A 13,795-nucleotide genomic window follows, 5' to 3' on the forward strand; every position below is an offset into this window, starting at 1 on the left:
ATTTATAGAGATTTCCTCATTATTCGGTATCTCTGCCTCATCAAGGGTTTCACCTTCTTCAAGGGGTATTTGTTCAGAAAGTGTGGTTGTATCATTAATAGTCTCTTCTTGAGAACTATTATTTTGTGATAGGTTCTTCCTCTTTCTAGGTATAGTATCTTTAGAACCAATTGGTCATCCACGCTTCTGACGTATTTTAGATGATTCATTCGCTATAGCAGTTTCTCCTGGTCTTTTAGGAATATTAATTCGTGCACGAGCATTAGCAGCAGGGATATATGATTCCGTTACCCTTGCTGCATCATTAAATGCATCTGGTAGTTTATTCGCAATGCCTTGCAAATGTACAATCATTTCTACTTCTAGCTCAGATTAATTTGTATAAGGATCAAGATGAGATAAACTTTGTGTATTCCAACACAATTCAATTTGTTTGTTATTCACTGCAGACAAATTTTCTCCCTCTAATGGTGGGAAAATTGTCTCGTCAAAATGACAATCTGCAAATCTTGCAGTAAAAGTATCACCTGTCGTAGGTTCTAGATACCTGATAATAGATGGTGAATCAAAACCAACATATATCCCCAGATGCTGCTGAGGTCTGAATTTTACCGTTTAGGAGGCGTAATAGGCACGTGCACCGCACATCCAAAAATACGCAAATGCGTTATATTTGGTTGATGGCCCAAAACAAGTTGCAAAGGAGAATGTTGACCATTCGCAGTAGGTCGTAGGCGGATCGAAGCAGCAACATGTAATACTGCAGATCCCCATGCAGAAACCGGCAATTTGGTTTTCATCAACACTAGACGTGCAATCAGTTGTATATGTTTTATAAATGATTCCGCTAGACCATTTTGTGTATGAACATAAGCTACAGGATGTTCAACATCAATACCAACTGATATACAGTACGCATCAAAAGCCTTTGATGTAAATTCGTCTGCTCCATTAAGGCGTATGGACTTAATCGGAAAATCGGAAAAATGAGCTCGTAATCGAATAATTTGGGCAAGCAACCTTGCAAATGCATTATTACGAGTAGACAGAAGATTAACATGAGACCATCTCGCAGAAGCATCTATTAATATCATGAAATACCGAAACGGTCCACATGGTGGGTGAATAGGACCACATATATCTCCTTGGATTCTTTCCAGAAATTTAGGAGATTCGATATGGACTTTTGTGTGAGACGGTCTTATAATTAATTTTCCCAATGAGCAAGGTGTACCAGCAAAATCCTTGCTTATTAGAATCTTTTGATTTTGTAGTGGGTGTCCGTGAGAATTTTGAATTATTCTGCTCATCATGGTAGATCTCGGGTATCCCAAACGGTCATGCCAAAGTGTCGTCACACTTGGATCATAAAACTTCTGGTTTATGACAATATAAGATTCAACCGTTTTTATCCTTGTAATATATAATCCTGAAGAGAGAGTTGTCAATCTCTCGAGATCATGCTTCTGGCCCGAAGCAGTTGAAGTAATATACAAATATTCTTCATTATTGTCATCTCTAGTTTCAAGGTGATAACCATTTCGACGTATGTCTTTAAAACTTAACAGATTCTTTAAAGATCTGTTCGAATACAATGCATCGTCAATGGTTAACTTCGTACCACTTGGTAATATTATAATTGCTCTGCCAGAGCCGTAAATGAGACTAGATGAACCAGTGATAGTAATCGCATTAGCCTTATATAATCCTGAAGTACTTTTTACTTCGAAAGATGGAATTCGTGGTTTCATTGTCCGCCAGACAAATATCTTCATCATCTCTCAAAAATGTACTTCTAGAAGTCATACCTTAACTAACATAAAAAAAACATAAGATATCGATAGAAAACATTTAAGTTTTATATATTACATTGCTATACAATAGTAAAAAAAATAAAACATTAATATAATACAAAATTTACAACAATTAAAAATATTATAAAAATATTACTAAGGAGAGTTACGAATTCGATCAATCATTTCGTCAAACTCATCATCGAGTAATTGATCGAACTCATTATTAGTAAGATTTTCATATCCACTATCATAGATATCCTTTTCTTTGATGGGATATTGAAACAACGACGTGGTGCTATTCAAATTAATTCCATAATCTGTGACTTTTGACTCGGTCCTGACTTCAGTAAGATATATTTCGACATCGTCAGTTAAATAATCAGATACATCCAATCTCGTGTTAGATGAAGAATCATCGATTTCTATATGATTTGTTTCTACATTGGCAGTACGTTTCTTCAAGGATGCTTGATAAAGATCTATTAGATGTTTAGCAGTACTACACGTTCTTTGCCAGTGCCCTGTCATACCACATTTAAAACAGGGTTGATTCTTCATTTCAGAAGGTTCATTTACCACCTTCTTCCCTTTATTTTGCCGATTATACAGCTTGTGTCTGTTACCCGAGTTATTTACCCATCGGCCTCGGCCGTTACCACGACCGCGCCCCCCAGAACGGTAACCACCACTTCTGGTTTCTTTATTATGATCGTCACCACGACCATGTTCTTCCAAATTTTTATTGTGGTAGTTGCTATGACCACGACCCTTATGGTTCTGTTCCCGTTTTTCAATAGAGACGGGTGTAGAATAAGTTTCTGAAAAGTTAGTATATCCCGTTGGACGGGTTTCTTGATTTTTTATGATTACTTCCCTATTTTGTTCTTGCAGATTCATATTGGATATGTGAAACGTGGAAAACGTTTTTTTTAGCATTTGTTCCTCAGAACCTGGATAATCACAATGACCTAATTTTGTAGTTATTTTAAATAAGACAGAATTATATTCAGAAACTGTTATGAAATCCTGCAGTCGCAGGTTTATACAGTCATTTTGAACTTTCGGTAAAATAACCTTTTTTAAATGACCGTATCGGTTCTCTAAACATATCCATAATACAAGTGGGTCTTTCTGATACAAACATTATGATTTGAGCTCTTCACATAAATGATGGCGGATTACAATGAGGGCCGCTGAGCGTCTGTAAAGCGGTTCATTATTTCCCTCGCAAATTGTCTTCTCTAGTTGTTTGGCTTCTAGATGAGCTTCGATTTCAAGCTTCCAAGTAATATAGGTTTTCCCCGATAAGTTGAGAGTTGTAAAATCAATACTTGTTAGATTCGACATATTAAACTTGAAAGATTACGAAATACCTGTAGATTTTGGTTATCTCCTTAAGTTGGATGAAATCTCCTCTATAGCACAGCTAGAGACTGTCGTGTTGATAACGTAGTATGAGTATTTTGTATTGTATTATATTACTAGATATATTAAAAGCAAATGAAAGTGAAAGATAAGAAATTGATTGGCTTCTGTGATTCTCCTTTGATTATTCTCTGTAAAGTACAAACCTAAATGGAACTAAACATAGTATATATATCTACCCACTTAGTATCTCTACCTAACCAACACATAGTGACTTTGCAAGGGAGGAGGTGTGAATTCCTAATTAATGATATATATTAGAAAATCACAAAGGAAGCACCTCATGCTTGTTTACTATCTTACTTCATAAGTTATAGGCAAAAGACACCACGTCATCTCTTATATCAAGCAAACATATAGTTGTCATCCACATCACTTCATAACAATATCAACATTATTTGAAACTTTACTTATTATTACACATAATTAGTGGTGTTCAAAAAGCCCGGTCGGACCAGCCCAACCCACAATGAAATAGGCCATGCCGGGTTGAGGTCCGAGCCTAGCCAACCTGGGTTGGGATAGTCCCCGGCCGGGCCTCAACCCGGGTGGGCTATACCCTGGCCCAGCCCGGGACCGGGTATAGACCCAGGCCAGGCCGGGTAAGCCCGTTCTTTTCTTTCTTAAATTCCAAAATAATGGTATATAAAAAAAAAATATAAATCTATAGTTACTTTAGAAGGTATTAATCTAAAGTTTAGAAATACTTTTCATGAAAGATATTTCGAGAATAATTTTGGGATGATTTGATGATAATAACAAATAAGACATGTTATGGAAATGGAAATAAATTTAGGAATTAAATCTTTTGGAAAGAAGTAAATGGAATTAAAGAAATCTATGAAATTTTATAAAAAACTTTCTCATATATTTAAGATTCCTACAATTTACATAAATAACTTTAGGAAAGATTTTTTGGAAAGAGTTTTTGAAAATAATTTTAGGAATGGAATCTATGGAATTTTATAAAAGATTTTCTCATAAACTTAAATATTCATATCATTTGCATAAATAACTTATAAAATCTAGGCTTTTTTAGTTACTGTGATATATTTTTTAAGGCCATTTTCTATAGAACTAACATAAGAATAGAATTTAATGGAAATTGTCCAAGGTCTTCTTCTTCCTCAAAACCTTAAAGAGAATGATAAACCCAAGATAGTAGTCATTCTAGGAGCGACAGGTACTGGAAAATCTCGACTTTCTATCGGGTTAGGGAATAGGTTTTCACCATGCGAGATTATCAATTCAGACAAAATGCAAGTATACAAAGGCTTAGATATTACTACTTACTACTAACAAGATACCAATCAATGAGAGACTTGGGATCCCTCATCATCTTATTGACGAGTTCGACTCAGTTGATGGTGAGTTATTACCTTCTCATTTTCGTTCGCTTACTGCTTCTATTGTTGCAGAAATTTCTTCAAAAACAAGCTTACCAATCTTAGTGGGTGGATCAGTTTCACTCATACATGCATTTTTAACTAATAAGTTTGATTCTGCCATGGATGGGTCATCACTATTTGATATTGAATTTGTTTCGTCTGAGTTGCGTTATGATTGTTGCTTTATAAGGGTTGATGTTTATTTTCCTGTTCTTAAAGAATACCTCGCTAGACGAGTTGACGAAATGCTTGAAGCAGGGATGTTTGAAGAGATAGCTAAGTTTTATGAATCGGAAGGTCTTATTAATGTTGACTCAGTTCCTCCAATTGGGATTAAGAAATCAATTGGCATACCTGAGTTTGAGCGATACTTTAAGATTTTCCCACCGAGAAGGGAGCACGGTCGGTTTGGTAGTGAAGATCACAATGGTGGTGGTGGTGGTCGACAGAGGGTAGTAATGGTGGGTGATGAGAGATTTGAGGAAGAAGTAGCTAGGAGAATTCTTTTCGAAGAGGCAGTACAAGCTATCAAAGAGAACACCTACCAGCTTGCGAAACGACAAGTAGAAAAGATCCAACGGCTAATATCATCTGGATGGAACATTCAGAAGTTAAACGCTACTGAAGTTTTTCGAACTTTATTAATGGAATCAAATCCAAATAAGTCTTTAGATGTTTGGGATAGGGAGATAATGGAGCCAAGCATGAAGATTGTGCAATATTTCTTGGAGAAGTAGAGCTGCCTTCTTTTTCTTTCTCCTTCCTAGATGTTTTTTCTGTATATAAGAACTTGATCTTTCTCAATCATAAGATAACATGATGCTTCATAGCACAATAATAAACTTCTTTATGTTTCTGTTGTAAATTTGTCGGTCTATTTGCTTCAATGTGTATCGATATTTGCATGCAACTTAATAGAATTAAAGGAAGAGAAAAAGATAGAAATATTAAGATATACTAAACCAAAAGAGATAAACTTAAACCAAGCTTTACATGAAGTATTTCTTTCAAACTTTTCTCCATCTCTTACCAAAACATCTATATAATAAAATAGGTTGAAACGTGCTGAATAGGCCAAACCCATGATAAATCTTGGTCGTTCGTTTATATCATGATAAATCATGGCCTTCCTTACGTAACTCTAATTTATTGCTAATGACATTGGATGTTTAATTAGTTATAACTATTCTATTGGACGGTCAAAATCATGGCATTACTACTATCTTTTTGCTTATGACCGTTTCCAATCCACACTTCATGCAAAAATTAATGGGCCTTTTAATGCCATGGAATATGGTGATCCTAATGCTAATTAAGTTGCAATATAATTTATTAAGATTTGAGTAAGAAATTTGATGTAGACTTGGACGGTCAAAATCATGGCATTACTACTATCTTATTGCTTACAACCGTTTCCAATCATGGCATTACTAAAATGAATCCCATGTTTAATCCCCTGCCGTTAGAATATGGAAGGTGGGGTTAAATTTTTATGAAAAGAAATTAACTGCCCTTAATTGGAAAATTTGATTAGAAGAACATGGGATTCTTCCCCCCAAAACTCGATGCATCCATTCCCCTTCCTGCCGTTACCATCTCTTCCTCCTAATCCATTCTTCCACCAGACCATCTCTATAAAGCCCAGACTCAGAAGAGATCCTCAAAGTCCATTCTCAATCCACCATTAGAAGATGAACATTTAGTGAGAGTCTTTATCTTGATTTGTGATGGGGAAGCTTCTTTTTGAGGTTGTTACATTTTCTATCTCTCTCTATAAAGTTTTCTCTATCTAAAGAGCAAAGTTAATAATGGTTTTGTGTGGTTTTTTTATGATGTACTTTCACTTTTAAATTTTGCAAAAATCTCCAAGGACGAATTCTTCAATAAGTTACCTCTCTTTTATGGTTGGCAATTACAAATGACACTATCTGCATTTACTTCTATATATTTAAACCAATAATTGATCAATAATCTGAATTTTCTTCAGTGCTTCATGGCTATTATTTGAATAACTGGTTATGCTCTTGAATTTTATTTTTATTGAATAGGTGGTATATCTACCGAGCTTGAAATACCGGACCTGTTTCGCCCAACAAACTTCCCTTAGTTACTCGGTTTACTAAGGAAATTGCACGAATGATTTTTGAGAATCCAATTACGAAACATGTACTGACATATAATCATACTTTTCTTTTCAACATTTTGAATGGTTGAAATAAGGTCTTTGAAGCTTTGATAATTGAAATTCTCAAGTGAATTTTCATTTTGGAATTATTTTATAATTGCAGGTTATCTATGTTCGCGTCAAACTCGACGATGGAGTTGTAGGGATACCACATTCAGGTTTTTTTTAGCGTCAAGGGAGACCATCTCAGTGTGTTTTTTCTCTTGACTTTTTCACTTTGATTTCTGATTTACACTTCAAAAATTTCATAATGTAATTCATTTGCATATAGATTATTCTTATACCCGAAAGAAAGATGGCAAACAAGTACTTTTTCTACAATGAAGTCACATATCATAATATAAAAGTTGGATTCCTTTTACTTATTTAGACCAACTTATTTTCATCACTTGGGTTTTGCCTGCCATTATGTTTTTTTATCTTAATTACGATGTAGTCTATTAGGCATTCACAAATAATTTTCTTGAAGGCAAACTTAGTCCTTTCTACAAGTCCAATCCTATGCCGAGATTGTAAGTTTTTAGTCCTTATTCTTCTGGTGAATCACTTGACAAAATAATTTTATACTTTTCCCTTTTTTCGTTCGTGAATGAGCACAAAATTATGGACAATGGAGACATATAGATAGTGGTAGTGAAAATATTCGATAAGATTGTGTATGAGTCAAAGAAAATTCTTCTTGAGACATCTGAGTATCATTCTTCCGGATGATTCATATTTTTTTTTAATTAGCTTACAATCTCATTTGATGAATTGGCATTGATCCATATGAATGCACCACGTTGTGAATATTGCATAAAGTCATATTCGACATTTCATATTCCAGTTTAGCTTATTCTATTGTGGGAAAATGTGTTAAATGAAAACGATAATACTTTTTGTCATACTCATGCATGTTGATGGGTTCCCCGCACTTTTTTTTTACCCCCTGCAGGAAATTTAGTGAAGGAATTGATGTACCAAAAAGAGTAATTAGGGAAGTTACTTAGAAGTCGCATTTTTTCTGGGAAAAAGAGAAATTTCGTTGAAATTGTCGAAAATCTAAAATACCGTGCTTCAATTCCTTCCAAGAGCGTCAACACTGGGTTGCCCAAGTACTGGATAGTGTTTGACATAATACAATTTTTATTGGATAATTTGCAGTGCTAACAAAAGGAAACAAACAATTAACAAGACAAACGAATTATGCTTTGTTATTGTGTGTCTCACGTATGATGAGATCTTTTCTTTGGAATTGAACCTCTTCTTTATCAAGAAAAGTGCAAAATTTATCTGGTTTTGGTGATTTTTTGAAAAAGTGATGATACATTGTCGATGAAAGTCGGTAGTTTCCTCCGAAGAAATTGAGAAGAAAATTGAGTATTTTTATCGGAACTTCAATTTCAATCATGGTATTTGTTATATACTCAATGATCATAGTCGTGCCGAAGGCACGGGTTATATCTAGTCTCTTACAAACTCATACAACAACATACAATATGATCCCTATTTATAGGGTGGAAGGAGGAGTAGGATGATGACACCTAACCCATGTGTTGTCACTTGCATGATGTGGTGTCACTTAACCACAAACACTTGTCATATGGAGCTACCATAAGGTGACACTTCTCAAATGGAGCTACCATAAGGTGACACTTCTCATATGGAGCTACCATAAGATGACACCACATCAAGGTGGTATTGTAGAAATGGTGGGCTGCTATAGATATAAGTTGGATAAGAAATAGGTATATTAAAGGCACCCAAATCCCTTGCATCACCAATGATTTTATGGGCAACCACATCCCTTATAACACTCCTCCTTAGATGACCATCACTCGAAATAATTGACTCATTAAAACCTTATCAGAGAAACCCAGTGGGACAAAATCTGATGAAGGAAAAAGAGTACAAATAATAGATTCTGAGTGACGCTGGATACGCTAAATACTGCCTCGTTAAAACCTTACCAGAAAATCCATTGGGACAAAAACTGGACGAAGGGAAAAAGAGTACAGAGCGTAGATAGCGATACATGAACCTGCACATGATAATAGACTCCCCCTGATGAATATCATATCTTGGAACGATGTAGTCTTACATCATCAGGTTATCCAAACGTCTCATGCCGATGCCTTCTATTAGTTTTCTGAACATTGTAGTAGGCAGAGACTTGGTGAACAAGTCAGCATAATTCTCACATGATTGTATCTTCTGGATATCAATCTCATTATTCTTCTGGAGGTGATGTGAGTAAAACAATTTAGGGGATATGTGCTTAGTTCTATCGCCTTTGATGTATCCTTCTCTGATCTGAGCGATGCATGCTGGATTATCTTCGTGAATGACTGTGGGAGAATTTGTGATTGAATCAAGACCACTTGAGCTTCTAATGTGTTCAATAATGGATCTAAGTCATACACATTCTCTTGTTGCTTCATGAAGAACAATAATTTCTGCATGGTTAGATGAGGTAGCAGACATACTTTGTTTACTAGATCGCCATGAGAAAGTTGTACCTCCGCTTGTGAATACATAACCTGTCTGAGAAATCCCTTTGTGCGGATCAGAAATATAACCGGCATCTGTGCTTCATTTTACTTGAGAATCACTGGATAAGTTCTTTGAATAAAACAATCCCATGTCAGTTGTTCCTCTCAGATATCTTAGAATTTGCTTTACTCCAACCCAATGCCTCTTAGTTGGTGCAGAGCTATATCTGGCCAATAGATTTACTGCAAAAGCAATGTCCGGTATAATGCATTGAGCTAAGTATTATAATTCACCAATAGCACTCAGATATGGTACTTCTGGACCAAGGAGTGTTTCGTCTTCTTATTTAGGTCGAAATGGATTTTTCAGAACATCGAGAGACCTAACAACCATGAGAGTATTAAGCGGATAAGAATTCTCCATGTTAAAGCGCTTCAGGACTTTTTCAGTGTATAATGTTTGATGTACAAGTATGCCACTTGTGCTTTTCTCAATTTGTAAGCCAAGACAGAATTTTGTTTTTCCGAGATCTTTCAGCTCGAATTCTTTCTTTAAATATTCTACTGCTTTAGAGAGCTCTTATGGAGTTCCTATAAGGTTGATATCATCAACATATACTTCAATAATCGCGAATCCAACATCTCCTTTCTTGATAAATAAACATGGCAAACGAGATCATTAACACAACCTTCTTTGATCAGATATACTAAGACGATTGTACCACATTCGTCCAGCTTGTTTCAATCCGTATAAAGCTCGATTAAGCTTTAGTGAATACATGGTACGTGGGTTGCCTCCAGGCAATTTAAATCCTTCAGGGACTTTCATATAAATGTCAGTATCTAATTTTCATATAGATACGCAGTGACCACGTCCATTAAATTCATCTCGAGTTTTTCTAGAACTGCTAAACTGATCAAATATCGAAAGGTTATTCCATCCATAACTGGAGAATATGTTTCTTCATAATCGATCCCTGGTTTCTGCAGGAAACCTTGTGCCACAAGCCTTGCTTTATAGCGAATGACTTCATTATTCTCATTCCGTTTTCTAACGAATACCCATTTGAAACCTACAGGGTTTACATCATTGGGTGTCAGGACTACAGGTTCAAAAACGTTACGTTTTGACAGTGAATTCAGCTCTGTCTGGATTGCTTCTTTCCATTTTACCCAATCAGTCCTTTTTCGACATTCCTCAATAGAATGTGGTTCATAATCATCATTTTCAGTGATAATATCAGTGGCTACTGAAAGCGCAAATATATCATCGATGATTATGTTATCTCGATTCAATACTTTACCATTACAAACATAATTTATAGATATCTCTTCATTTGGAGATAACTCATGTTCTTCAAGAGCTTCTGCCTCTTCTGGGCTTTACCCACTTCTAGGGGTGTATTTGTCGTTTCTTCTAGAACATTACTTGCTTGTGGTTGGTTTTTCCTCTTCCGTTGAACTATATCTTTAGAACCGATTGGTCGTCTACGTTTCAGACGTGTTTTGGACGATTCATTTGCTGCAATATTTTTATCGTGTCCTTCAGGGACATCTATCCTTGCTGGAACATTTGCAGCAGGTATGTATGATTTTGTCACTCTCGATGCGTCATTAAATGCATCAGACATTTTATTAGCAATCTCTTGTAGATGTATTATCCTTTGTACTTCAACTTCAGATTGATTAGTACGAGGATCAAAATGAGACAAATTTGGTGTAACTCAAGAAAGTTCCTTTTTGGTAACATTTGCTTCAGGCAAATTCACTCCCCCTAATGGCGGGAAAACTGTCTCATCAAAGTGACAATCGACGAAGCGTGCAGTGAAAGTCTCACCCATCAGGGGTTCGAGATATCGAATAATAGATGGTGTATTAAAACTAATATATATTCTCAGTCGGCGCTGAGGCCCAAACTTTGTGTGTTGTGGGGCTGTAATTGGAACATATACAACACATCCAAAAATACGCAAATGAGATTTGTTTGGCTGCTGGCCTTAGACATATTGCAAAGGTGAGGATTGATTATTCGAAGTGGGACATAACCTTATCAAAGTTGCAGCATGAAGAACTGCAGGTCCCAATGCACTAACCGGTAATTTAGTCCTCATCAACATTGGTCTCGCAATCAGTTGGATATGTTTTATGAATGATTCAGCTAGACCATTCTGAGTATGAACATGAGCTACAGGATGTTCAACATTAATTCCAACTGAGAGACAATAGGAATCAAAAGTACTCGATGTAAAGTCTCCTGCTCCATCTAGACGAATCGACTTGATCGGATAATCAGGAAAGTGAGCTCGTAAACGAATTATCTGAGCTAATAACTTTGCAAACGCCTGATTCCACGTCGAGAGCAGATTTACATGAGACCATCTAGTTGATGCATCGATTAATACCATAAAATATTTAAATGGTCCACACTGCGGGTGTATAGGGCCACATATATCACCTTGAATTCTTTCTAAAATTTTGGGAGATTCGATATGTACTTTCGTCAGGGATGGGCGAGTAATAAACTTCCCCAGTGAGCAACTAGTGCAAGTAAAATCCCTATCTATCAGAAACTTCTGGTTCTGAAGAGGGTGTCCCTGAGAGTTTTGTATTATTCTCCTCATCATGGTAGATCCTGGGTGTCCTAGTTGATCATACCAAATTTTATAAGTATTTGGATCGTGCAACTTCGGGTTGACAACGACTTACGATTCAACTGTTTTAATCTCTGTAAGATATAACCCAAAAGAAAGAGCTTCAAGTCTTCCCGGAACACGCTTCTGGCATGATATACTCGAGGTGATATATAAATATTCTTTATCATTCTCAGACCTAGTCTCGACGTGATACCCATTCAGACGAATGTCTTTGAAAATCAATAGATTCTTCAGGGATCTAGTCGAGTACAAAGCATCCTCAATAATTATTTTTGTACAACGGGGCAATATTATAGTAGCTCTTCCGGAGCCTTCTATAAGGCTTGATGAGCCAGCGATAGTAATCGCATTTGCCTCACATAATTTTAAGATCGAGAAATATTTTGTTTCAAAGTATTGAATTTGTGGTCCCACTGTGTGCTAGACAGCTGCTATCTTCATCATCTTTAGATATGTTTTTTCTGGAATCCATACCTTTTCACTGGGCAAAGTAACGACTTATTAGGCTCGATATTTCACCGATGTTAGTGTCGCCAAATAGACAGAGTAACGGCTTCTTTTAGCTGGCTAGAGACTCGTGATGATAACGTATTGTAAATTTGTCGATCTATTTGCTTCAATGTGTATCGATACTTGCATGCAACTTAATAGAATTAAAGGAAGAGAAAAAGATTGAAATATTAAGATATACTAAACCAAAAAAGATAAACTTAAACCAAGCTTTATATGAAGTATTTCTTTCAAACTTTTCTCCATCTCTTACCAAAACATCTCTTACAAACTCATACAACAACATACAATATGATCCCTATTTATAGGGTGGAAGGAGGAGTAGGATGATAACACCTAACCCATGTGTTGTCCCTTGCATGATGTGGTGTCACTTAACCACAAACACTTGTCATATGGAGCTACCATAAGGTGACACTTCTCATATGGAGCTACGATATGGTGACACTTCTCATATGGAGCTACGATAAGGTGACACTTCTCATATGAAGCTACCATAAGATGACACCACATCAAGGTGGTATTGTAGAAATGGTGGGATGCTATAGATATAAGTTGGATAAGGAAAAGTTATATTAAAGGCACCCAAATCCCTTGCATCACCAATGATTTTATGGGCAGCCACATCCCTTATAACAGTTTCTATTTATGTTGTTATCAAACAAATAAAATGAAGCAGCGAAAATCTAATAAAAAATCATGATTTTTGAAAACGAACTAAAAGTCAAAAAGAGGAGACTAAATTTCAGTAGAGTTTCCTCTGTAAATTGAGTATACAACACCTGTAAAACCTGCCAAAACATACATATATACATGCACAAAAACTTCACATGAAGACAAACGAACTACAAACTCTAAACATCTAAACGTATTAAGTACTACAATGATACATATATACTGTTCGTTCTGTGAAAATATACATAACTTCAAAATATCAAAAGTTGATCGATTTCACATCACCAGTTGTTCACAAGCAATATTAGATCGATCAGAAACTATAGTACCTGAACAAAAACAAATGAAGGAGTGAGATAACTCGAAAGTCAGCTTAGTAGGATACCTAGACATCCTACCCGCACCACACACATCAACAGTTTGATATATCAATAGGTATAAGTCACTACAAAAATAAAGGTTATTGTCGACGACGGTTCCCGACAGCATTTCGAAACACCGTCGACAATAATGTAAATAGGCGACGATTTTAGCTATATATCGTCGATATAGGTAACTATTGCCGACGGTACGTCTGAAACCCGTCGGCATAGAGCACCTCTGTGAACTTCCCGTGTTTTACTTTTTCCGACCTTGTTGTCGACTGTGGGTTTTTTCGTCGGGAGAGGTTCTTTGCCGACGGATTGTGTCT

General features: G+C 36.1%; 1 long non-coding RNA gene and 1 pseudogene across 1 annotated transcript; both read left to right on the forward strand.

Moving 5' to 3' along the window:
- Positions 1–4,319: 4,319 nt before the first annotated feature.
- On the forward strand, positions 4,320–5,346 carry LOC147555426 (adenylate isopentenyltransferase pseudogene; annotated as a pseudogene).
- An 835-nt stretch (positions 5,347–6,181) lies between these two features.
- On the forward strand, positions 6,182–7,866 carry LOC147555427 (uncharacterized). The gene is made up of 3 exons (XR_015233472.1): positions 6,182–6,357; positions 6,898–6,983; positions 7,729–7,866. It is a non-coding gene; the product is annotated as an uncharacterized LOC147555427 (long non-coding RNA).
- Positions 7,867–13,795: the final 5,929 nt, after the last annotated feature.

The sequence above is a fragment of the Eschscholzia californica genome, unplaced genomic scaffold (assembly GCF_041429995.1).
Source record: "Eschscholzia californica isolate CP2 unplaced genomic scaffold, dmEscCali1.0.p SCAF_2, whole genome shotgun sequence".
Classification (NCBI taxonomy): domain Eukaryota; kingdom Viridiplantae; phylum Streptophyta; class Magnoliopsida; order Ranunculales; family Papaveraceae; genus Eschscholzia; species Eschscholzia californica.